The 26732-nt window shown below is 47.4% G+C and overlaps 1 pseudogene; it reads right to left on the bottom strand.

The window, feature by feature from the left end:
• Positions 1 to 6275, bottom strand: part of LOC122940417 — a 135660-nt pseudogene extending 129385 nt beyond the window's left edge.
• Positions 6276 to 26732: the final 20457 nt, after the last annotated feature.

Below are 26732 nucleotides of genomic sequence, written 5' to 3'. Positions count from 1 at the left end.
TTTGTATAAAAAATTGGGAAAAGTTGTCTTTTGCCAAGATATTTCTCTCACCCAGCATGGGAATATGTAAAATGACACCCCAAAACACATTGCCCAACTTCTCCTGAGTACGGCGATACCACATGTGTGACACTTTTTTGCAGCCTAGGTGGGCAAAGGGGCCCACATTCCAAAGAGCACCTTTAGGATTTCACAGGGCATTTTTTTACACATTTTGATTTCAAACTACTTCTCACGCATTAGGGCCCCTAAAATGCCAGGGCAGTATGACTAACCCACAAGTGACACCATTTTGGAAAGAAGACGACACCCCAAGGTATTCCGTGAGGGGCATGGCGAGTTCCTAGAATTTTATTTTTTTTTTTTGTCACAAGTTAGCGGAAAATGATGATTTATCTTATTTTAATTTTTTCTTACAAAGTCTCATATTCCACTAACTTGTGACAAAAAATAAAAAATTCTAGGAACTCACTATGCCCATAAGCGAATACCTTAGGGTGTCTACTTTCTGAAATGGGGTCATTTGTGGGGTTTTTCTACTGTCTGGGCATTGTAGAACCTCAGGAAACATGACAGGTGCTCAGAAAGTCAGAGCTGCTTCAAAAAGCGGAAATTCACATTTTTGTACCAACGGTATAACTTTTACCCAAACCATTTTTTTACCCAAACATTTTTTTTTTTATCAAAGACATGTAGAACAATAAAATTTTGAGAAAGATTTATATATAGATGTCGTTTTTAAAAATAAATAATTACAACTGAAAGTGCAAGTTATTTTTTTGCAAAAATTTCAGTCAATTTCGATTAATAACAAAAAAAGTAAAAATGTCAGCAGCAATGAAATACCACCAAATGAAAGCTCTATTAGTGAGAAGAAAAGAAGGAGGTAAAATTCATTTGGGCAATTCACATCCAAAATGTGGCAAGTGATGCTTGTGCGGCATAATGTCCCTGCCTGGCAATGTAGAAACCACTATATGCACAAAACAAGCAATCACCATCCATAAGAACAGTAAAAGATCACTACCACCCCTCCCCATCCGAGCTATTGTCATTACTTCTAGAAGTACAGATGTAGCAGGGTTAACACACAAACTCTTAACTCAAATCTCTTAATTCAAAATGGTCACAAATGTAACATATCAAATGAATATATTTTATATCATGTCATCTTCAAATATAAAACTAAACAAATAAAAAATAACCAAGGATTCCCCCACTGGTAAATTCATGTGAGATGAGTGAACCACATGACTTCTACAAATACAGGGGTGGCGGGGACCCCACTTTCTACAGGTACATTTTGGTCAGGGTGTGCAGATTAAGATGATATTTCTTGTGGAAGACGAGTAATGGCTTCTATGTAATTAGGCAATACTAGCCTGGATCACTTTTTGGGAGAACTTGCACATTACTGATGAAATGTGCCCAGTAAGACCAGAGCTGACAGTTTTTCTAATGTTACAAATACTTATAGGGGTAGAACAGACCGGGACTGGAATAGACAGATTGTTATACTTTTATATCAGGCCCTGGTTTTGTGCTTCACCGGGTATGGTTGAAAGATACACTACTCCCATAGATTTATGATGTGTCACACAGGCTTACTCTTATCAGTGGTAGCACCTCTCTCTATTACTACCCCTGGGCTGTCCCATGCTCAGTTAGAGGTAGGTGGAGCGTTCTTAAAAATTATTTTAGAGATTTAGGTCACAAGCTTAGGGCAAGGACCTCAAATGTAGTGTTTTTCAAAATACTACCTGTACCACGAGTCACACAAGAAAGGCAGTGGGAGATTAGGGAGGTTAACAAGTAGCTCAAGAACTGGTATAGGAAAGCAGGGTTTGGGATCCTAGAGAACTGGGCCGACCTTCTCCTCTATTGTAGGGATGAGCTGCACCTCCATGGGGAGGGGGCAGCTGTTTTGGGGTAGAACATAGCTAGAAGGTTGGAGGAGTGTTTAAACTAGGGACAGTGGGGAGGATAATTACGTTACAGGAGGGGAAGATAGCATCTAGGTCTCTATCTGCACTATCTTGGAGGATCTCAATGAAAATAAGCAAATAATGTCATATCAGCATGGCTTTATGAGGGATCGGTCATGTCAAACTAATTTAATCGGTTTCTATGAGCAAGTAAGTTCTAGACTTGACAGCGGCGAATCAATGGATGTCGTATATATCTGGATTTCTCCAAAGAATTTGACACTGTACCGCAAAAAAGGTTAGTATATAAAATGAGAATGCTTGGGCTGGGAGAAAACGTCTGTATGTGGGCAACTGGCTCAGTGATAGAAAACAAAGGGTGGTTATTAATGGTACACACTCAGATTGGGTCACTGTCACTAGTGGAGCACCTCAGGGGTCAGTATTGGGCCCTATTCTCTTCAATATACTTATTAATGATCTTGTAGAAGGCTTGCACAGAAAAATAGAATTTTTTGCAGATGACACTAAACTGTGTAAAGAAATTAGATAATGGGTTGCATCAAAACGGGCATAAGTGCCCATAATAAGAACATAGTCCTGCCACTTTACAAGTCACTAGTCAAACCACACATGGAGGACTGTGTACAGTTCTGTGTTCCTGTGAACAAGGCAGACATAGCAGAGCTGAAGAGGGCAACTAAAATAATAACTGGATTGGGTTGACTACTATAACCAGAAAGATTATCAAAATTAGGGTTATTCACTTTAGAAAAAAGACGACTCAGGGGAGATCTAATAACTATGTATAAATATATCAGGGGTCAGTACAGAGATCTCTCCCATCATCTATTTGTCTCCAGGACTGTGACTGGGGGACATCCTCTGCTTCTGGAGCAAAGAATGTTTGGACACAACATAGAAGAGGATTCTTTAAGGTTAGAGAAGTGAGACTATGGAACTCTCTGCCTGAGGAGATGGTGATTTCACTAAAAGAGTTCAAGAGGGGCCTGGATGTATTTCTGGAGTGTAATAATATTATAGGCTATAGCTACTAGAGAGGGGGTCGTTGATCCAGGGAGTAATTCTGATGGCCTGATTGGAGTCTGGAACAAATGTTTTCCCTCTAAAGAGGGGAAAATTGGCTTCTACCTCACATTTTTTTTATTATTATTTTTTTCCTTCCTCTGGATCAACTTGCAGGATATTTTTTCAGCCTTATAAACTATGTTACTATGTTACATCCTATCGGTCATTCCACTTCACTGCAAATAACTGGCCATTTACAAGTGTAAATTTTTCCACATGTCTGGACCCCAGCTCTTTTGGGAATCCAGCTCTATTTTTGGGACTTTCACATATAGGCCCCTGTATTTGCAGTTTTACAGGAATGGAGTGTCCCCATACAGATCACAGACAGTGTGGAATACTGTTTTTATTTATTTATTTCTCTCACCAAACATTTGTGTTTAGAGGAGATATATAAAAAACAACTTAGTTTTACTTTTAACTGGATCTGTCCTTTGATTACCAATATTCATTCAATACAAGAGACTATGTTTGTTTGGGGAACTCCCACAGTGGTGACAATCATCGCTGCAAGTCCTCAACTACCTCTGGTAACTGAAAGCAAGGCGCTGTTTTAGCTCCCTGTAAAAAGGAGTATCTGAAGGAATAAAGCCAGTTAGTGACCACCATAAAAACGCATAAGGGAGGTCACTAACGGGCTAAGCATAAAGATGGCTTCTCTTATATGTGTTTTTTTTTATGATTAACAAGAGATGATTGATGGTTGAAACACATATCACATTCTGAACATGAAAATGACTTATGAATTATCTGATGTCTAGCAAGACCTGATTTACGGTTAAAACATTTTCCACATTCTAAACATGAAAATGGCTTCTCCCCTGTGTGAATTCTCTGATGTATAACAAGATCGTATTTACTGTTAAAACCATTCACACATTCTGAACATGAAAATGGCTTCTCCCCCGTGTGATTTCTCTGATGTTTAACAAATTCTGATTTACTCTTAAAACATTTCCCACATTCTAAACATGAAAATGGCTTCTCTCCTGTGTGAATTCTCTGATGTATAACAAGATCTGATTTCTGCTTAAAACATTTTCCACATTCTGGACATGAAAATAGCTTCTCCCCTGTGTGATTTCTCTGTCTAACAAATTCTGATTTACTCTTAAAACATTTCCCACATTCTAAACATGAAAATGGCTTCTCTCCTGTGTGAATTCTCTGATGTATAACAAGATCCGATTTCTGATTAAAACATTTCCCACATTCTGGACATGAAAATAGCTTCTCCCCTGTGTGATTTCTCTGATGTATAACAAGAGCCGATTTCTGGTTAAAACATTTCCCACATTCTGAACATGAAAATGGCTTCTCTCCTGTGTGAATTCTCTGATGTATAACAAGAGCCGATTTCTGATTAAAACATTTCCCACATTCTGGACATGAAAAGGTCTTCTCTTTTACGTGAGCTGTTTGATGTTTAGCACCTCTTCTGTGACTTTTATTCTGTGTTACAATCTTTGATAAATAAGACGATCGGAGCTGTTTGAAAGAATTAAATGATGCATTGTTGCTGTGATTGGATGAGAGTATATCTTGCATATTGGCATGCTCTTCAAATGTATCTCGTGTGATACCACAATCATCTACTTCAAAATCTGAAGATACCAGATGTTTCTCTAGGTTCCTGGTACAGTCATCTGCCAAGAATAAAACACATTTTATTATTGATGAATAACATTAAAATTGTATTGAAGTTTTATAACTTTTCCATATAAAAAATCCACAGAAAGTACAAGACACAATTAGAATATCAATTGACTAAAAGAGTGGTGGCCAAACAGACCACAATCTAATAGTAGACCGAGGGGCATAACTAGAAAACGCTGGCTCCCACCTTGAGCAACCTCCCTGCAACCCCCACCCAATCAGTAATTTAAAAGATATATAAATAAAAGCTTTCCTAGCGCTGCACAAGAGGCGACGAATCCCCTCTTAGTGCCCCACACAATAGTTATCTCCCCTCAGTATCCCTTTCACAGTGGAATTCCCCCTTAGTGCCCTCTTCACAGTACTGAAGATCCCTAAGTGCCCCCACTCAGTAGAATGTCCTCTTGAGGTCTCCAAACAGTAGTTATGCCCCCTTTGTGCACCCCCTGCAGTAGTGCTGTCCCTTAGTGTCCCCTTTACATCAGTGAAGCTCCTGTACTCTGAATAAAAGTTAAAGTAATACCAAGCACATCATGCTCTTCCCAGCAGCAGGCAAATATCTGGTGCTCAGTAGTGTTGATCGAGCACCGTAGTGCTCAGGTGCTCGGGCCGAACACATCGTGATACTCGAGTGCTCGACTGAGCACCCGAGTATAATTGAAGTCAATGGGAGAACCCGAGCAATAAACCAGGTACCCACTGCTCTGAAGATGGGAGGGTGCCTGGTTCATAAGAAAATGTCAAAAATTGTTGGTAACACCACCAAAATGGTTCTGTAACAGCATGAGGAGGATGTATGGATGCATCTTGGACTCGCTGGTCGCTGCTGGGAACTATGGTGTCCGAATAGTACGGCACTTTTACATAATGACAATAAAACACACAAAACCAAGAAAAAAAAAATCGATTTTAGAGGAAAAATTGATAGAAAACATTCTTTCCTGAATATTTACTTGTATATAAAGTGCAAGTCCGGCCAAAAATTACAAGGAAGAGGCACTCAGATACAGCCTTAGTTACACATGAAGGAGGGCATCATACAAACCCTTTAAAAATTATGATTGATGGCCTGCTGGTGACTCTCAAAAACATTAGGAGCAAGGGCCTGCTGATCTGACCATCTAAAACATTATGGGCGGTGGCCTGCTGCCGCTTTGGTGACTCTAGATAACCTGAGGCCGATGGCACGTCCCCGTGACGGCGACGATCCATTCGGATGTCTGGCCTATCAACTTTCAATGTAATTGTCAGCTCAAAACCATTGTAAACTATGGGTAACGGGGAATCAGTGTTTGATTCCGGAGAGGAAGCCTGAGAAACGGCTACCACATCCAAGGAAGGCAAGCGGGTGGCACGCAAATCACACACTCCCGACTCGTGGAAGTAGTGACGATAAATAACAATACAGGACTCTTAAGATGCCCTGTTATTGGAATGAGTAATACAAATTACAGGGAATAATCAATGCGGTATTTTGGATGAGGAAACATTATACAGGAGGGGCCCTGCTGCCGCTTTGTTGACTCAAAATCATTTTTACCTGATCGCATGTCCCTGTGATGTCCACGATCCATTTTTATATCTTCTCTATAAACTATTGATGTTTTTTTCTGTGCATAACATGGTGACCACTGGTAACGGGGAATTATTGTTCGATTTTGGAGAGGGAGCCTGATAAACGGCTACTACTTCAAAGCAAGGCAGCATGTGTTGCGGGCCTACAGGTGAGCTGACCCTGTAAAACATTATATGCGAGGGCTTGCATGTGAGCTGACCCTGTAAAAGATTTGAGTTGCGGGCCTGCTGGTGAGCTGAGGTGGAACTGACAAACCCAACTTGATTTTGATGGCTGCATTAATCTGCAGGTGACCGTCATACAGCTCTACAGATTTGTTTCCATCTGCATCTTTCCCAACAATCTGTCTTTTATCCAGACTCAGTCATTGTGCCACTATGTGGCCTCCTCATGCTGCCATCTCCACACCATGTAACCTTGCCACTCATTTTTATCACTATGCTGCTGCCGATACTGCTTCAAAAGCCTTAAACTGATCACCAGGCCCACAATTTAATTAAGGTTTTGGAATCGATAAACCCAACTTGCTTTCGTGAGCTGTATCAGTGGCGTAGCTAGAAATGACTGGGCCCCACAGCAAGTTTTTGAATGGGGCTCCATCCCACAGTAATTTTTAAGCGACCCCTTCCTTTCGCCCCCATTCCTGTGGCTAGTAAAGATCGCTCTCTCAGACCAGGGCCGGCAGCTGTTCCATTAGTTTTATACACGGTCTATACTGTCACTGTATATAATTTAATTGTTTAATACTGTTGAGGTGGCCCTTACCAAATCCTTTAGTCCTCCTCCTCCTGGATGGGCCCCTTTTGGGTCAGGGCCCCAAAGCTGCAGCTTCCCCTGCTTCCCTTATAGCTACTGTAATGCCCCTGGTCTGCATTAATCTGCAGGTGACTGTGATACAACTCCACAGATCTTTCTAAAACAATCTGTGGCCTTAGTCTTTTATCCAGACTCCGTCATTGTGCCACTATGTGGCCTCCTCATGCTGCCATCTCCACAGTGTGTCACCTTGCCACTAATTTTTATCACCATGCTGCTGCTGCTTAAAAGGCCTTAAACTGATCACCAGGCCCACAATCCAATTAAGGTTTTACGCACAAAACCAAAGTGAAATAAAATTGATTTTATAGGAAAAATTGATTGAAAACATTCTTTCCTGTATATTTACTTGTATATAAAGTGCAGGAGCTGCCAAAAATTACAAGGAAGAGGCACTCCGATACAACCTGTATATCACATAAAGGAGGGCCACATTCACAATGCGATGGCATTATATGTGACGAATAAGCAATGCATCTTGATATGACGGAAGAGGAGGAGGAGGATGAGAAAAGGAAGATTTAACCATATACCCTTGTTTGTGGTAGAACGGGTGCATGGGAATACAGTCTATTAACTACATTAAAAACAACACATGTAAAGTGCCTTTATTTTCATCAGCATTCCTCTGGTGGAGTCGAGAAGTCATGGTCAATCCAGGCCTTGAGTCAACCTGTCAGCATTTTCAGTTGACTGGCGGATACGCTTATCGGTTATAATGCCACCAACAGAACTAAATACACGCTCAGACAAAATGCTGGCGGCAGGGCAGGCCAGCACCTCCACCTCCAAAGCGTAGAGCGCCAGTTTGTGCCAAGTGTCCAGCTTGGACACCTAGTAGTTGTAAGGCACAGAGGGATAATTGAGAACGCTGACACGGTCTGCTATGTACTCCTTCACCATCTTGCTAAATTTTTCTCTCCTTGTGGAAGTAGGCCACACATCAGGGTGAGGGTGCTGGCGAGGTGTCATGAAACTGTCCCAGGCTTTGGAGAGTGTTGCCCTGCCACTGTTGGAACTGCTGTGTGTTCCCCTTGTCTCCCTCCTCGGTTGGCCAAGGAAGTACGGACTCTGCCGCCAGAGTTGTTAGTTTGAAAATTGTGGAGCAATTTTTCAAAAAGAATCTTCTGGTATTGCACCTTTTTGCTTGTCCACTCCACCAGAGGAATGAGAGATGAGAAGTTCTCTTTGTAGCGGGGGTCGAGAAGGGTGAACAACCAGTAATGCATGTTGTTTAAAATGCGTATAACGCACGGGTCGTGTGAAATGCAGCCTAACATGTAGTCAGCCATGTGTACCAGAGTACCAACAGACGAGACTTCGCTGTTTTCATCAGGAGGATCACTCTCAATCTCCTCATCCTCTTCTTCTGCCCACCCACACTGAACAGATGAAATTAAACTTCCATGGGTACTACCCTCTGTAGCAGAAGCAACCGTCTCCTGCTCCTCCTCCTCTTCAGCCTCCAATTCGCGCTTAGAAGACGAACTGAGGGTGGTCTGGCTATCATCAACCTGTGTAATGTCTTCCCCCCTTTTCCACCTCGTCCACAAGCAAAGCGTTGTCCTTAATTGTGAGCAGCGAGCATTTGAGAAGACACAGAAGTGGGATGGTTATGCTGATAATAGCGTTATCGCCGCTCACCATCTGTGTTGATTCCTCAAAGTTGCATAAAACCTCACAGAGGTCAGACATCCATGCCCACTCCTCGCTTGTGAATAGCGGAAGCTGACTGGAAAGGCGATGACCATGTTGCAACTAGTATTCCACAACTGCTCACAAAGCCTGGTCAACATGTGGAACGTGGAGTTTTAGCACGTGCTCACGTTGCACAACAGCTGGTGAGCTGGCAATTTCAAGCGCTGCTGCACCGTTGACAAACCGACTGAAGCTTTCGGTCACTTGCGGAAATGTGCACACCCGAGGCGCACCTTCACCAGAAGCTCAGGCAAATTGGGGTATGTTTTTAGAAACCGCTGAATAACAAGGTTGAATATGTGGGCAAGGCATGGGATGTGTCTAAGGTTGTCCAGCTCCAAAGCCGCCACCAAGTTATGGCCATTATCAGACACAACCATGCCTGGTTCTAGGTTGAGTGGCGACAGCCATAGCTCAGTCTGGTCTATTATACCCTGCCACAGCTCTGCGACGGTGTGCTGTTTGTCACCTAGGCAGATCAGCTTCAGCACGGCCTGTTGCCGCTTCCCCACTGCAGTGCTACATTGCTTCCTGCTACCGACTGATGGCTGACTGGTGCTGCACGCGGATAATTCGGAGGTGGAAGTGGAGGAGGAGGCGGAGGATGAGAAGTAGGGGTTGGAGCCACTAACGTAGGTGGAGGCGGAAACCCTGATGGAATTGGGGCCCGCAATCCTTGGCATCGGTAGTACCTGTGCCATCCCAGGGTAAGAGTGGATCCCGGCCTCCACAACATTCACCCAGTGTGCAGTCAGGGAAATGTAGCGTCCCTGGCCGAAAGCACTTGTCCATGTGTCCATGGTTAAGTGTTAAGTGGACCTTCCCAGTAACTGCGTTGGTCAGGGCACGTGTGATGTTAAGGGACACATGTTGGTGCAAGGCTGGCATGGCAACATTTCCAGGGCCAGTAATTTGGACAGCTGCGCATTTAGTGCTATGGCCAGTGGGTGGGTGGCTGGGTATTTGCGCTTGCATTCAAATGCCTGGGATAATGACATTTGTGGATGTGGTCGCTGATGGTGTTTGCGAAGGTCCAGGTGCAGGGCGGGAGGCATCCGGGCCTGCGTCTTTGACAGGGGATTGGCCAGCACGTAACACAGGGGAAGAGGAGGCAGTGGTGTGACCCGCAGACACAGATTGTGGACCCAGGCGTTCGGCCCACCTATTAGGGTGCTTTGATGACATGTGGCGGATCTTGCTAGTGAGGTTGCTAGTGTTCACACCTGGCTCATTTTGGTGTGGCACAGGTTGCAAACTACTATTCTTTTGTCGTCCGTACTTTTCTCAAAAAAGCGCCATACTGCTGAACACCTACCCCTTAGCAAGGAAATTTACGCAAGTAGGTGCTCCGTGGAACAGTGGCTGGCCTGTTCGGTGGTGCCCGCCTTCTACCTTTTGCCACCTCACTGCCTCACACACACACACACACACATGCTATTGCAGCACAGACGTGACAATTCACTGCAGGGACCCTTTATAGGAAAAATTTTGATAAATATTAAGGCTGTTCACAGCCTGTAATTGTGGGAGGGGCGGAGGCTTATAAATCCTCCGAGCCTCCCCCCTCTCATTGCGGGCTCTTGCGGTGCACATCGTTCTTCCGCCCGTCCTGCGTCGTCACTTCCGGTTCCGGGTAAGTCTCCGTGCCATCACCTCCCTACCTGACCGCAGGTCCACGCGTTCCCCGGCATCCCGGCCACTATCGCCGCTCCTCACCCTCTGGGACTCCCGCCCACCACCATCGTCAGGACAGGTACCCGCCGGCTCCACTTCGGCCGGCCACTCTCTGCATCCCGCGGGATCCGTCCTGCTCTCTGCGCAACGCCCCCCCCTACCCCTCCTGGTGCGGCTGCTGCACTCCGGGAATCACTCGCAGGGTTCCTCCACCTCTGGTTCCCTCCCTCCTCCTGCCCCTGGCCCACGCACGGAGATTCGTCTGGGCCAGAGGTTCCTTCTCTGGCAGAGGGAGGAGAGGCCAGAGGAGCATGGTTCTTCACCTTCGTTATCCTTCACTCACATGTCTTCTTTTCTTCCACCCCAGTCTTTGGTCCCAAGACCTCCAAACCGCCTCCGGATTTTCTGCCTTTCAAAAAAAAAAAAAAAAACCTGCTACAAGCCTGAAAATCGCCACTCCAGGTCCGTATCTGAGCCAGTCAGCACTCTCGCGTCACGAGCAGAAATCAGAGGGGGGGAGGGCAAGAGATGAAAAAAATAATAATAATAAAAGGGGGGGGGAGAGAGTTTTTTTTTTTCATTTTGTTCGCTATTTCATCTTCTTGGTTGTCTTTCATAACTGTCCAGGTAATCAGGTTCTTCAGCGCCTCCGGTACCCAGCGGCGGTACCCTCGCTGTCATCTTCTCCGTCGATTTCTCCATCAGCCACGGTAAGTCGCTCTTCTCCGATTCACAGCTTCATCATACGTGTTTCTTTTCGTTCAGCGTTCATCTTACGTAGGCCTTCGGTCCGTGTTTGTTTACGTCACCTTCCAGTCCGTGTCATACGTCATCCCGTCTTCATCTCAACTACTATATCATTCTCATCTCACCTCTGTCCAGCTGTCAGGTCCCCTGGAACTTCTGCGTTCCATCTCGTCTCCCTACCTTCTAGTCCATTCCAGGTCTGTCCCCATCTTCACGCTCTGTCTTACGTCCCGCGCGGACTTACTCTCCTCTGTTTCCTTCCTCCTCCCCATTCCTTTCGCTCATTTTCCGCCTGTTCACTCTCTTCATTCACGTCTTTCGCGCCCGTCACTCTATTCAGGCTTCCTTTTCCACGTTTCACGCCTGTTCACGTTACTCAGGCCTCCTTTCGTACATGTTTCACACCTGTTTACGTTACTCAGGTCTCCTTTTCGTACATGTTTTCACGCCTGTTTACGTTACTCAGGCCTCCTTTCGTACACGTTTCATGCCTGTTTACGTTACTCAGGCCTCCCTCTCCTTCATGTTTCACGCCTGTTTACGTTACTCAGGCCTCCTTCTCCTTCACGTCCCACACCTGTTTACGTTACTCAGGTCTCCTTTTCGTACATGTCCCACGCCTGTTTACGCCACTCAGGCCTCCTCCACGTCCAAGTTTCATTCCTCCACTCCTCCAGGCGCCACGTCTGCCACGTCATCAGCCTTGCCACCATGCTTCACGCCGTTCCGTCATCCAGGCCCCCATTCTCAATCCATCCCCGTCTCCTCTGTCTAATTCGTCCTTCAATCCACTATCCAGGCCTCGCCCAGTCACGTCCCGAAGGCTCGCGTACCTTCTTCTGTCATAGGTTACAGGTTCGCCCTGTTTCACACCGCCCGGAGAAGCCTCTCCAACAGGGCTCGGCCCCCTCACCCCTTTCACTCTACTTCTACCTTCGGCCAGCCATTTACTTGTCACGATTTTTTCAAGCTCGATCGCGGTCCTTTCCTACGGAACAGAATTTCCCCAAGACGGGTTTCAAATCCAGGAGCTCCAAACCATCAGGTACGTCAATCTCTTAAACCGCAGGCACACGCAGTGACATAGCTCATCTCACCTCCCTTTTCCGGGTCTTTTCCACAATCACCGAATCCACAACACTCGCACGGTTCCCGGGTCAATCCTTCACCAGTAACTGTAATCCTTCCAAATTCCAGCATATCTCATCTGGACAACATGGGGGAGACTTCGTCAATTCCAGAGACCCTTGCCTCAGAGCACGCCAGCGTTACTTCTCTCTGGACCATCCCTAAACTGATCGCCGAGCTCAACAGAAGAGGGATACCTTACCCGGCCTCCGCCAGAAAGGCGGAATTATTCAGACTCTTGATGTCCGGCTCATCATCCCCACCCAGGGAGAATGTGTCAATGTCTACCATACAACTGTCATTGACTCAGTTACATGCCACCATCAACAGCCTGTCCTCTTCGGTCCTGGACGTCCAAAATAGACTGTCAGCAATGGAATCCAGGCACTTGGCAGTCGTCCCTCCAGAGCATCCTTCCGTTCCTGCTCCCCCACCTCAGTCCACCTCCCCAGGTAGGGTTTCCAACCTCTCCGAGATAGCTCCAGCTCACTTCCTCACAGACAACATAAAAAAAGACATTCTGGAGGGCAAAGATGTTAACTTAGCAACCATCTTGATAGCCACCCACGATACCGTAGAAAACAAGACAATCGTGTGCGAAAACATTTCAATTGTCCTTAAATCCAGGGATGCTCGGCTGAACAAAAAACTCACCGTTCCCGAGTTTGTCCTGGCTTTTAGCCTCTTCAGGGATATAGTTTGCACTGCCCACCCCGAAAGAAGAGAGGAGTTGGACCTGTACATGTATAGAGTCACCGACCTGGGGTACAAATACGGCGGATCTGCATTCTACGACTACCACCGCTCCTTCTCAGCCAAAGCCGCCGCAGCGCTGGCTCAGTTCCAGCGGGTCACTAACTGGGCGTGTCTGGACATGGAGCTTTTCTGCCGGCACTTCCCTGGTTTAAGGGCTCCAGCCTGCAGCTCCTGCCAGTCCATCCTCCACACCTCCGATTGGTGTCCCTCCGTCGGCCAACCAACAGCTCCCAGCAGACCCACGCCCGGCCCCTCCGGCACCCAAGTGAGACACAGCAACACCGACAAATTGGGCCGCCCCATCATTTTCTTAGGCAATAGCCAAATCTGCAACAACTACAACCTAGCCTCCTGTAACTATAACCAGTGCAGGGCCCTACATGTCTGTTCCTCCTGCTTCCGGGCTCACCCCATCTCAGTATGCCCACAAAGAACGGCCAAGCACAAATGACTAAGCGGGGTCAATGTGGAGCTTCTGGGCAGGTTGCTCCAGGACCACCACAGCCCTGATCTGGTCGATTTTTTGCTTTCAGGTTTCAGCAAGGGCTTCCACACGGGTCTCATCGCCCTTCCCGAGTCCACCTGGGAGGGTCCCAATTTACGGTCCGCAGTTCAGGATGCCGACGCGGTGGATTCCCTCATCCAGTCGGAAGTAGAGAAGGGTTTCCTTATCGGCCCCTTCCCTCACGTTCCTTTCGACTCCTGGAGGATTAACCCCGTCGGCATTGTCACCAAGAAATTCTCCAATAAAAAACAACTGATTTACGACCTGTCCGCGCCTCATGGTTCATACATCCCCAGCCTAAATTCCCTGATTCCATCGGAAGAATTCTCTATGAAATATTCCTCACTCCAGGAAGCCATTTCCCTCATTCTGTTAGCAGGCAAAGGAGCTTGGTTGTCTAAAGCAGACATAGCCGACGCGTTCAAACTATTACCCATCTATCCCCAGCTCTGCAAATTCCACGGCATCAAATGGCAGGACAGTTACTATTTTGCTACCCGTTTAACTTTTGGTTCAAAAAGCAGTCCCTGGCTATTTGACCGGTTTGCCCAAGCCCTCCACTGGATCTTGGTCAATCGCTGCAAATGTCCAATGGCACTACACTACCTCGATGATTTCCTCCTGATCGAACCCCCCAGTGTTAAACCATGCAAACTTAGTAACTTCCTGCGCATTCTCAAAGATCTCCAGGTTCCGGTAGCCCCGTCCAAAATCGAGGGACCCGCCACGGTGGTCACCTTTCTCAGTGTCGTGCTCAACACAGAGAAAATGGAAGCTAGACTACCAGCCGACAAGCTTCTCAAAATCAGGTCAATCATTAGACAGTTCACGGGCTCCCACGTCCTCACCAAACGAGAGCTGCAGTCACTCATTGGCATGTTAAACTTCGCCACAAGGATCATGCCCCAAGGGAAAGCTTTCATGTCCGGGCTTCTAGATCTATTACCATCAGCTCCTGAGCAGGACTCCACGGTGTTCTTGGATGCCCAGGCAATGGCTGATTTGACCATGTGGAATTCCTTCATTACTCACTGGAATTGGGTTTCTTTGTTTATTCCCCAATGGAGTCCCGATTTCCCCATGGTCTTTTCAGATGCCGCAGCATCCAGAGGTTTCGCGGCCATTTACAACACACAGTGGTTCGCCGCACCATGGCCCGCCGCAATTTCCTCCTTACCCGAGTTCCTCAGATCTTCTCCTCTGCTGGAGATCTACCCTATCGTGGCGGCTGCTCAGGTATGGGGCAACCAATGGGCAGATTCCCCAGTTGCTTTTATTACAGATAACCAATCAGTGGTGGATATCCTCAGTCAAGGGCGCTCCAAATGTCCTCACATCATGTCCTTCGTTCGCAGGCTAGTATGGCTATCCTTACGTCACAATTTCCACATTTCAGCCAGGCACATCCCGGGCATTCGTAATACCGCCGCTGATGCATTGTCCCGTTTTAACCATGATAATTTCTTCCAGATCATGCCAGAGGCGGAACCAACGAGTCTTTCGCCTCCGGATTACCACACCCTTCGGATGGATTAGGACATTTCATTTCCACTGCCAAGTCCCTCATGCTCAGCTCTCTTTCCGCCAACACGGCCAGGAACAACAGGACCGGTTGGAACATCTACAAACAATTTTACCGTCTCCATTCTAGAACCAACACAGATAAGTCCACATATTTAATAGCCTTTCTCGCATATTGCCACACGCACCTCAAGCTATCCTACAACTCCATTAAGCTGTATTTGTCAAGGGTTCAGCACCACTCCATGCTGAGAGACCCAGGTAGCAAGTCAGCCTTCACTTCCCCAGTAGTCAAAGCCACCCTCAGGGGCATCCTCAGGAACAGCCAGAGCAGCACGCCCAGCAGGCAACCTGTGTCTGGGGAGCTGTTCAGAAAGCTCTCAGATTCATTAGACGGTATTCCTTTTGGCCTTCTTCCTTCCATGGTCATTAAAGCCGCCATGTATCTGAGTTTTTATGGCTTCTTGCGCCCAGGAGAATTCACCGTAGTGTCATCCAAAACTAAAGGTTTAACCAAAAGCCAGTTAATCTGTCACCCAGATCACCACGTACTAAACCTACCATCCACCAAAACATCGCAATCCGGGCCGCCTGTCCAAATCAAATTCTTCCAAACCTTCAACAAGTGGTGCCCGGCCCAGGAGGCCCTTTCTGCCCTAGTAGAGTGAGCTTTCAAGGAAAGCGGAGGAGAAGAACCAGAAAAAGAGTATGCTAAGGAAATTAGCTCTCGAATCCACCTAGCAATGGTACTCTTTGAGGCAGCATTACCTTTCCTAGCCCCTGCGAACAAGACAAATAATGATGAAGACTTTCTCCAGTCCTTGGTTATTTCTAGGTACTGGATCAGACATCTTCTTAAGTCCAGAAGATGCCATTTTTCTTCATCTTCATTCTTTGGTTATGGAAAGAAAACTGGGAGAACTATCTCCTGTAATCTGTTTGTTTTGGAAGGGACTTTAGGAATAAAATTAGGGTCTGGCCTCATCACTACTCTATCCTCACGTATTGTCATAAACGGGGGATTAATAGACAGGGCCTGGATCTCACTAATTCTCTGTGCTGAAGTGAGAGCTACCAAGATAACTAATTTCAGTGTAAGCATTTTGATAGAACTATTATCCCAGGGGGGAAATCTAGGTCCCTTAACTGGAGCAACCCTATCCACTGCTATGAAAAACCTGACTATCCAGGGATCCATAGCTAAGCTTCTACCGCTTAATCCCGAGAGGGCCGAAACCTGAACCTTCAGTGTGCTTTTATCTAAACCTAAAGCTGCAAAAATTCTAACACCTGTCTAGTAGAAATTTTGTCTGGCCAAACATTGGTTTCTAGGCCCGCAAAGGATAGGAATTTTTTCCAAATTCTAGCATAAATAGTGTTAGTCACTTTTTTCCTGCTTTTAAGTAGGGTAGAAATTAGAGCTTCAGAAAAACCTTCATCGACTAAATGCGCCCTTTCAATCTCCATGCCGTAAGATGTAAGGACTCCACCTCCGGGTGCACTACTGGGCCCTGCTCCAGAAGATTCTGAATCTCGGGAAGAACCCAAGGTTCCAACACTGACATGGACCCGAGAAGAGAGAACCGTGCCTTCTTTGGCCAAAATGGGGCAATAACTATCATATCTGATTTCTCCTCTCTTATTTTCCTGAGAACTCTGGGAAGAAGCTGAAGCGGGGGAAAGGCATACCTCAGACGAAACTTCCATTTTAGGAGAAAGGCATCCACCCCAAACGGGATTCGTGAGGGCTGAGGGAGCAAAACCTCTCCACCTGCCCGTTCTCCCTGGTGGCGAAAAGATCTATTTCTGGGGTTCCCCATAACTCCACAATCTTTGCAAACACTATGGGGTTCAGGGACCACTCTCCCTGTCTTAACCGATGACAACTTAAAAAGTCGGCCTGAATATTCTCTTTCCCTTTTATATGTAAAGCAGATGTGTGTGTTATCTGAACCTGTATTTCTGAGAATATTAATGCTATCTCCCTCATCAAAGATCGGGATCTGGTACCTCCCTGGCGATTTAGGTATGACACCACTGTACTGTTGTCTGCCATGATTCTGACATGCTTGTGTTGTATCTCTGGAAGGGCTGCTCTTAAAGCTAACAATACTGCTCTTAGTTCCTTCCTGTTGGAGTAGAAATCTCTCTGAAGCAATTTCCCTGCCTCAACTGACCCTGAAAATGTGCCCCCCACCCCCAAGGGCTGGCAACGGTCGTGATTGCCACAGGGTCTGGGTAATTCCATGGGATACCCTGGTTTAAGTTCTTTACCTCCGACCACCAGTTGAGGGAGATAAGAGTCCTCCTGCAGAGCATCATCTGGGAGTCCAAGGTCATCCCTTCCCATCTTGTTATTTCCAAGATTTCTCCTTGAAGCTGTCTTGAATGAAATTGCACCCATTGCACTGCTGGAATACAAGCGGTCATTAATCCCAGTAGAGACATAGCCTTCCGGACAGACATAGCCGTTCCGCACTTTCTGCATATTTTCTAGCGGAAGAAAAGTCATCTGTTGCAAGAAGTCCAGTTGTAAACCTAAAAATATCTGACTCGTACTGGGTTCTAATCTGGATTTCTTTAAAATTTATTATCCATCCTAGACCTTCCAGAATCTGAATCACCCGCTGAATAGAATTCTGACACTTCTCCCAGGAATTCGCGATTATCAGGAAATCGTCTAGATAGGGCAGGAAAAGGATGTTCTCCCTGTGAATGAATGAGGCTACTTCCGCCAGCACTTTGGTAAAAGTTCTTGGTGCACTTGACAGCCCAAAGGGCATAGCCTGAAACTGGAGGTGTCTGGTCCTTTCTTTCCCTACCACAGCTACTCGTACGAATTTCTGGAAAGAAGGATGCATCGGGATATGCAGGTACGCATCCTTCAAATCCAATACTGCCATGAAACGCCCTGAAAAAACTAGGTGAATTGCAGACTTTATGGTCTCCATTTTGAATTTTTTTGCAACTAGAGACTTGTTCAGTTGTCTTCAATTTATAATTGTCCTGAAAGAGCCGTCCGTTTTTTTTTTTTACTAAGAAAAGCGTTGAGTAGAAGCCCTTCCCCCACTCTGCTTTTGGTACCAGTATCAACACTTTTTTGTCCATTAGTAGATCCACTTCTGCTGACAAGTTTGGGGACTCTTTTGTGACCACAAACCTTTGTGGATAATGTCCTCTGAACTGTAGTTTTAAGCCGTCTGCCAGCTTCCTGCAATCTCTTCCCAGGCAGAGAGAAAGAATTTTAGCCTTCCTCCTACCTACAGCCTGGCGTCATTTTTTGGACAGTTTATCTTTCTGAGAGGAGGTGCTCCCGAACATGAAGCCCTTACTCCCTGATCCTCTGGCCCTGGGAAACTGATCTCTCTCCCCCGACTGCTTTTTTTCCCTGAAATCTAGAGGAATTATGAAAGGGACGCCTATAAGTCCTAAACTGTGAGAATGAGGATTCCTGTGGTAATTTCTTTTTCCTGTCTGCTGCCTTTTCTAAAAGGGCATCTAGTTCTGGGCCAAACTGGAACTGTCCCTGGCAGGGAATGCTGCATAGACGCTGTTTAGAAGCCATGTCTCCTCCCCTCCAGTTCTTAAGCCATAACGCTCTACGGGCAGAGTTTGAAATAGAAGTAGATCTGGCTGACAATCTGACCGCCTCCACCGAAGCGTCAGATAAAAAATCCGCCGCCTTCTGTAAAGTCGGCAAAGAGGTCAGAATCTGATCCCTAGGGCATTTATCACTTATCTGCCCCTCTAGCCTGTCAAGCCAAATGGCCAAAGATCTGGCAGTAACTGTTGCTGCTATGTTAGGTCTGAAGAAAGCGGTAGATGCCTCCCATGTATTCTTAAAACAGGAGTCTATATTTTAATCTAATGGGTCCTTTAGGGAACCCATATCCTCGAATGGTAGGGAAGACCTTCTTGAAATTTTAGATATTGCTACGTCCAATTTAGGTGCTTTATCCCACGATGTAGGGCTGTCAAATATAATCGATGCAGCGATGCATCGCGATTCGACCCCCGGCGATTCTGCATCGATGCGGTTGCTTTAAATAATCGATGCATGTTGATGACGTCAGCGTCGCGTCCGCCGTGCAGCCGAGTCGAAAAAAGTTTTTGGGCGCCTTCTTTCCCGCCTCCCGCCGACGTGTCAGAGGGGGTGGCCACAACATTGAGTGAGCCAGGTCTGAGTGAGGAGGAGCCGGAGGCGTGGTTTCCGGCTTTCCGCGCATCTCCGGCTCCCAGTCAGACACTCAGAAGCCGGCGGCAGAGTGGACGTGCGGTGGCTTGCGGCGAGGTGAGTTTTGTCACCTATGAGTATGTAATATCTAGTACCTCCAAAGCGCCTGCCAGTGCTGCCACCTACACAGCATATACACCTACCGCCTGCCACCTACACAGCTCATATTGCCGCTTCTCATACCTTTGCCGCCCGCGCCATGTTTCTTCTTTATCTTTTTCGGTTGTGTCTCTCTTATTCTTCCCCTCCGTCTACAGTGGACGGAACTTTAGGTTCCGGGTCTATGAAAGGCGGTCAAACAGCGGCCCCTAGTGGCCAGTCTGGGAATGTCTACATTTATCTCACACTATTCAGGAGATTGCTCCCAGCAGGAGGTGATCCGATTCCACACTGACAACTCTCAGCTAAGGGCAGGGATCTGAAACTGCTGGGGTGTCAGATTTAAGGCTACTTTCACACTAGCGTTCGGTTGTCCGCTTGAAGGATCCGTTTGAAGGCTCTTCCAAGCGGCCACGAACGGATCCATACGGCCCCAATGCATTCTGAATGGATGCGGATCCGCTCAGAATGCATCAGTCTGGCAGCGTTTGGCCTCCGTTCCGCTCAGCAGGCGGACACCCGAACGCAGCTTGCAGCGTTTTGGTGTCCGCCTGGCCGTGCGGAGGCGTACGGATCCGTCCTGACTTACAATGCAAGTCAATGGGGACGGATCCGTCTGTCATGGCTCCGCTTTGACACGGATCCGTTCGAAACCGTTCATGTTTCTGCGCATGCCCAGTAACTTCCTGTCCCTCCCCCTCATCTGTCCCTCCCCTCATCGTCGGCCATTTTGGAGAACCGACTTGCTGAGACTGGTAAGTGTATGAAGTTTTGTCTGTTTGTCTATCTCTCTTTTTTTACTATCTATCCATCTATCTATCTATCTCTCTCTCTATTTCTAGGGTGGGGGGGCTGCTGGCACTTGGGAAGGGGTGTGTGTGTCTGGAACAATGGGAGCCGCTGCCACTGGTGGTGTGGGCTGCCTTTATGGGGGGGCTTCTGGCACCGGGGGGGAGGGCGCGTGTGGCTGGAACTGTGGTTGCTGCTGGCACTGCGGGGGTGTTTGTGGCTGGAACAGTGCGGTTTGCTGGCACTGCGGGGGTGTTTGTGGCTGGAACTGTGCGGTTTGCTGGCACTGCGGGGGTGTTTGTGGCTAGAACTTTGCTGCTGGCACTGCGGGGGTGTTTGTGGCTAGAACTTTGCTGCTGGCACTGCGGGGGTGTTTGTGGCTGGAACTGTGCGGTTTGCTGGCACTGCGGGTGTGTTTGTGGCTGGAACTGTGCGGTTTGCTGGCACTGCGGGGGTGTTTGTGGCTGGAACTGTGCGGTGCTTCTGGATGGAACTGCAGGGTTTTTTGTGGCTGGAACTGTGCGGTGCTTCTGGCAGTGCGGGGGTGTTTGTGGCTGGAACTGTGCGGTTTGCTGGCACTGCGGGGGTGTTTGTGGCTGGAACTGTGCGGTGCTTCTGGATGGAACTGCAGGGTTTTTTGTGGCTGGAACTGTGCGGTGCTTCTGGCAGTGCGGGGGTGTTTGTGGCTGGAACTGTGCGGTTTGCTGGCACTGCGGGGGTGTTTGTGGCTGGAACTGTGCGGTGCTTCTGGATGGAACTGCAGGGTTTTTTGAGGCTGGAACTGTGCGGTGCTTCTGGCAGTGCGGGGGTGTTTGTGGCTGGAACTGTGGGTGGGGGCTGCTGGCATTGGGGGGGGCTCTGGGCACTGTGGGAGAGTTGTTTGGAACTGGGAGCCTGATGTCATTGTGGGGGGCTGCTGGCACTATGCAGGGCTGCTGTCTCTCGCGGTGTTTATGTAACTTGGGGGGATTATGGCTTCTGTCGGATTAATTTTTTTAATTATTTTATTATTAGGGTCGTACAAAAAAAGAAAAAAAGAGATCTGCGGTGGGGAAGCCAATATCGATATTTTAAAAAGTAAGTATTAAAAAAAACTAAAAAAATGTTGATATATGAGGAAATAGTGCTCTACAAGTTCCTTTAACGGTATCTGCATTTTGTCTGGTATTTTGTTGCGTACAGATGTCATCTAAGAAGACATCAGACATCGACTGGCGTAACCCACCCAGAAGGCGCCGCCATATCCAGTGGCCCGTAAGTATAAAATCAACACTTGGACTTTTTACTGTTTGATTTGTTGCATTAATCAGTATGTGCTCTTATTATAGATTTCTTCATCATCTTCAGAGGAGGGCTCTCCCGAAGTGGGCGGTGCTGCCGGGGCCAGCTCACCAGCATCCAGGGGAGGTGGACCAAGCCCGGACCGGGGCTGTCAAGAAGTAAGTATATATATATATATATAGATTTCTTAAAAATTGGTTTAAGTACGGTCTTCTAAAATTTTTTTTATTTGTATTAGCAATCTGCACCTAGAGCCGCCAGCGAGGATCCCCCAGTCGCCTCCAGAGTCCGCGGGAATGAGCGTGGCGGTCGTAGACGTGTAAGTATTGAATTTAGTAGTTTATTTAGCATTTTGTATTAGGATTTACATTAAATTTTGTATTTCCTTTTTTTTCAGGGTTCCCTAGGCTCCACCAGGGAGGATGAGGAGTTCGGGTTTCCGAGCATCAATAACCTGCTCCTCATCCGACTGGTGGAGGCGCGTCCAGCGTTATGGGACCACGCCGACCGCCACCACGCCGATTATCGCCATACCCAGCGGCTCTGGAGGGACATCTCTGCAGAACTTTTAGAGACCTGGGGGGATCTAGATGCGGCGGCTCAGGAGAAATATGGTAAGTAAAACAATATGCATTTTAATAAATTAAAATATTCTTGTTTTCCTTTCATCATGCTGATTTTAGTTTTTATTGTTTTTTTCCATAGTCAAACTGGTTATAACGCGTTGGCGATCTATCCGGGACCGCTTCAGGAGGGATTATAACAAGGAGGGTCAGGCCCCGAGTGGCTCCGGAGGAACCTCAGGGGCCACATACATCCATACGGCGGCCCTGGGGTTCCTACGAAAGGCCATGGCACCAAAAAGGTAAATATTTATAACAACTGTTTAAAAAATAAATTGTAAAGGGGCTGTCCGAGACAGGGTAGCGTTTGGCTCCCCTGTTTTAGACAGCCCCCCACAGTCAGATGGACAACTGTTCTCTCCGTCTGAGTGTAAGGGGCTGTCTGAGACAGGGTAGCGTTTGGCTCCCCTGTTTTAGACAGCCCCCCACAGTCAGATGGACAACTGTTCTCTCCGTCTGAGTGTAAGGGGCTGTCTGAGACAGGGTAGCGTTTGGCTCCCCTGTTTTAGACAGCCCCCCACAGTCAGATGGACAACTGTTCTCTCCGTCTGAGTGTAAGGGGCTGTCTGAGACAGGGTAGCGTTTGGCTCCCCTGTTTTAGACAGCCCCCCACAGTCAGATGGACAACTGTTCTCTCCGTCTGAGTGTAAGGGGCTGTCTGAGACAGGGTAGCGTTTGGCTCCCCTGTTTTAGACAGCCCCCCACAGTCAGATGGACCACTGTTCTCTCCGTCTGAGTGTAAGGGGCTGTCTGAGACAGGGTAGCGTTTGGCTCCCCTGTTTTGGACAGCCCCCTATGCTATACGGTAGACATAGCATAGAACATAGATGTTTTATTATTTAAAGAACAATTCCTAACTTTCCTTTTTTTTTTCCTACAGAAGTGCCAGCCTCACTCGGGAGCCTGACCAACCTCCTGAGGCGGAACCGGAACAGATCGCCAGCGCCAGCCCTCCTGTCCCTGATGCATCGGCTCAGGATAATCCGGGTCCCCTACCGGGTCCCTCCGCTCAACAGAGGCTCTTAGGTTTCCGTCAAAATTTAAGAGCCCTGGTGAGCGGGCAGAGATCTGGTAGGCCAAGTCGAGCCGATTATGCAAACCTTGTAGAGGTCGTTTCCGACGCTCTAGAAGGTTTTGCCCGACATCAAATGGAGTTTGGTGCTGACTTGATTCGCCGCTGGCAAGGGGCGGAGTCGGCGCATCAACGCAGCCCAAACTACCATTATGGGCTAAACATGATCGGTTTGATGGACTCAATGACGCCCGAGCAGTTGCATCAGTTTAAGATCATGGTAGAGAACGGGTCATGGGAAATCATGCACCGCCCCCAACCCCCACCCCCACCCCCATCCCACACCTACCCCCCATCCCACACCTACCCCCCATCCCACACCTACCCCCCATCCCACAGCAGTGGCCAGTACCGCCAACCTTTCCCTTCCCACCCCCCCGAGCATGTGTTTCCTTCTTCTTCTTTTTCTTCTCCTGCCCCTTTTCCTCCTACTTCTTTTCAAACTCCCTCCACCTCTACACATGCTCGGGTCCCCTCCTCCTCCTCAGACCCTTCCTTTCTCCACACCCCTCAATTACGCCCTGCATCCTTTCCTATGGCCCGTAGTTTATCCTCAGTGGCTCGCCAGGACAGGGGGGCTACCATTGCCAGCCCCAGCGCAAGTCCACGACAGTCCACCTCCCCTACCAGTTATGAACAGTTGTGAAAAAAATAAAAAAAGTTTATATTTTGTTTATTTATTTATTTATTGATTGACATAAAAAAAAAATAAAAAAAATTATACTTTACTGCACTGTGTCTGTCTTTTTATTGTCCTGTACAGGGAACATTGGCACTCTAGCTGTGTTGAAATAAAAACTACCCTAGTCTCACTACTGTGCGTTTATTACAACACCCTTGGTAGTTTTTATATCAAAACAGCATTAGTGCCAATGTCGTAAGATCCATTAACACCTGCCCATCAATAATGAGCTAAATTTTGGCTCTTTATTGATCGTAGAACCTATGATTGGAACATGAACAAGCAAATGCTTGTTCATTGTTCAATCTTGTGCCCTTTCATATGAGCCCTTGTGGGAGTCACGGTCTGTCAGCATCATCAGGAATTCATTAATTGTGATTTTAACGTTTAATGATTTCCCGATGACGCTAAAATAACTAGTGTGATTACCACAAGGGACACGCAAGGGACATAGAGTTTTTAAAGGGGTATTCACATAGACAATGGGGGGATTTCACTTGAATATGCCCCCATTGTCTGATAGGTGTGGTAACATTGGTAGGACCCGCACCTATATCGAGAACGGAGCGGGGAGCACTGTTGCTGTAGGACACATTTCCCATGGTATGTCCACCACCAAGCGCTAATCCCCGCCTCTCCCATAGAACTGAATGGAGGGCGGCAGCACAGTGCAACCTCATCTACTTTCTTGGCTTCGTTCTCAATATATGTGAGGGTCCCAGCCGTGGGACCCGCACCTATAAGACAATGTAGGTATATCTTAAAGTGGTATGCCCCCATTGTATGAGATGAGAAAACCCCTTTAAGGCCTCTTGCACACGACTGTATGCCCCAAGAGACATACGGTCCGTGAGCAGGCCATATGTCCCGTAGTGGCATTGATCGTGCACACGAGAGTACACAGCATCATAGTGTACAATCATCCTGTGCTAGTTGAGCTGCCCGCGGGGATATAGTCTTGCACTAATAGATCATATGAGTGCAGGACAATAGCCCAGTTTGCGGCACAACATGGTCAGCATCATGATGCTCTGTAATACTCCTGTACGACGATCAGGGACATATGGCCCGCTAACGAACACTATACATCTTTATAAGTGCATGTAGTCGTGTACAAGAGTCCGAAAGGTGTGGTCCATTATCAAAGTCGGACCAGCTTTGGAACTTCAACAAGATAGCCATGGAGAAATATAGGAGCATTACAACCCTATAGATCTCAATACATGAAGATGGAACCTAGAGATGCTTTTCCTTTCAAAACGGATCCGCTAAACGGATGACAAAACGGAAACCAACGTGACAAACGGATCCGTAATACAGACGGATCCGTACAAACGGATCCGTCTGAATTGCTTCTGTTTGGCTCCGTTATTGACGGATCCGTTTGAAATGCCGTTCAAGCGGATCCGTGAAACGCTAGTGTGAAAGTAGCCTTACTGACAGTTACTGATCCTGCACCATCAGAGCCCCTTCACAGTTCACTTCACACGTGTATCAGACTAAGGCTACTTTCACACTAGCGTTCGGGCGGATCCGTTCTGAACGGATCCGCGCATAATAATGCAGACGGAGGCTCCGTTCAGAACGGATCCGTCTGCATTAAAATGGCAAAAAAAAAAGCTAAGTGTGAAAATAGCCTCGGACGGATCCGTCCAGACTTTCAATGTAAAGTCAATGGGGGACGGATCCGCTTGAAGATTGAGCCACATTGTGGCATCTTCAAACGGATCCGTCCCCATTGACTTACAATGTAAGTCTGGACGGATCCGCATGGATCCGCACACCTCCGCACGGCCAGGCGGACACCCGAACGCTGCAAGCAGCGTTCAGCTGTCCGCCTGTCCGTGCGGAGGCGAGCGGAGCGGAGGCTGAATGCCGCCAGACTGATGCAGTCTGAGCGGATCCGCTCCATTCAGACTGCATCAGGGCTGGACGGCTGCGTTCGGGTCCGCTCGTGAGCCCCTTCAAACGGAGCTCACGAGCGGACCAGCGAACGCTAGTGTGAAAGGAGCCTCAGTCCCTACTGAGAGGATGGTTATTGTGGATACAATGTAGCATACACAGGATCTATCAACCTGAAACCTCCAGGACTAACATACTGATGGTCTCTCAGGTTCTTTCACACTTGCGTTTTTCTTTTCCGGCATAGAGAGTTCCGTCCTAGGAGCTCAATACCGGAAAAGAACTGACCAGTTTTATCCTAATGCATTCTGAATGGAGAGCAATCCGTTCAGGAGGCATCAGTTCAGTCCCTCTTACGTTTTTTGACCGGAGAGAATACCGCAGCATGCTACAGTTTTCTCTCCTGCCAAAAATCCTGAACACTTGCCGGATCCAGCTTTAAACTTATATTGAAATGTATTAGTGCCAGATCCGGCATTAAAATTGCTGCATTGACGGATACGTTCTTCCGATCTGCGCAGACCTTTAAATCTGTGAAAAAAAATAAACACCGGATCCGTTTTTCCAGATGACACCGGAGAGACAGATCCGGTATTTCAATGCATTTGTCAGACGGATCCGCCTGACAAATGCATCCGTTTGCGTCCAGATTGCCGGAATCCTCTGACGCAAGTGTGAAAGTAGCATTAAGCACAGCCTCGAGCACCAATGTAAACTCTCTACCGCCGCCTACCAGCTAGAAATGACTGGGCCCCATAGCAAAAAAAATTTATGGGCCCCCCGGTGGTGACCTCTATGAACCTTGTAAAGAAACCAAGACAATGGGGACACGGGACATAGCTTTCTGTAGCAGTTACATCTGACTCCGGTCCCCAAGGGGCCCAAAGGCACCAGCATTATAAATGGCACATGGCATGTGCCATTTATAATGCTGGTGCCTTTGGGCCCCTCGGGGACCG

This window comes from Bufo gargarizans, chromosome 6 (genome assembly GCF_014858855.1).
Source record: "Bufo gargarizans isolate SCDJY-AF-19 chromosome 6, ASM1485885v1, whole genome shotgun sequence".
Taxonomy (NCBI): domain Eukaryota; kingdom Metazoa; phylum Chordata; class Amphibia; order Anura; family Bufonidae; genus Bufo; species Bufo gargarizans.
The sequence above is the reverse complement of the archived record's forward strand: the minus strand, read 5'-3'. Positions and strand labels throughout refer to the sequence as shown.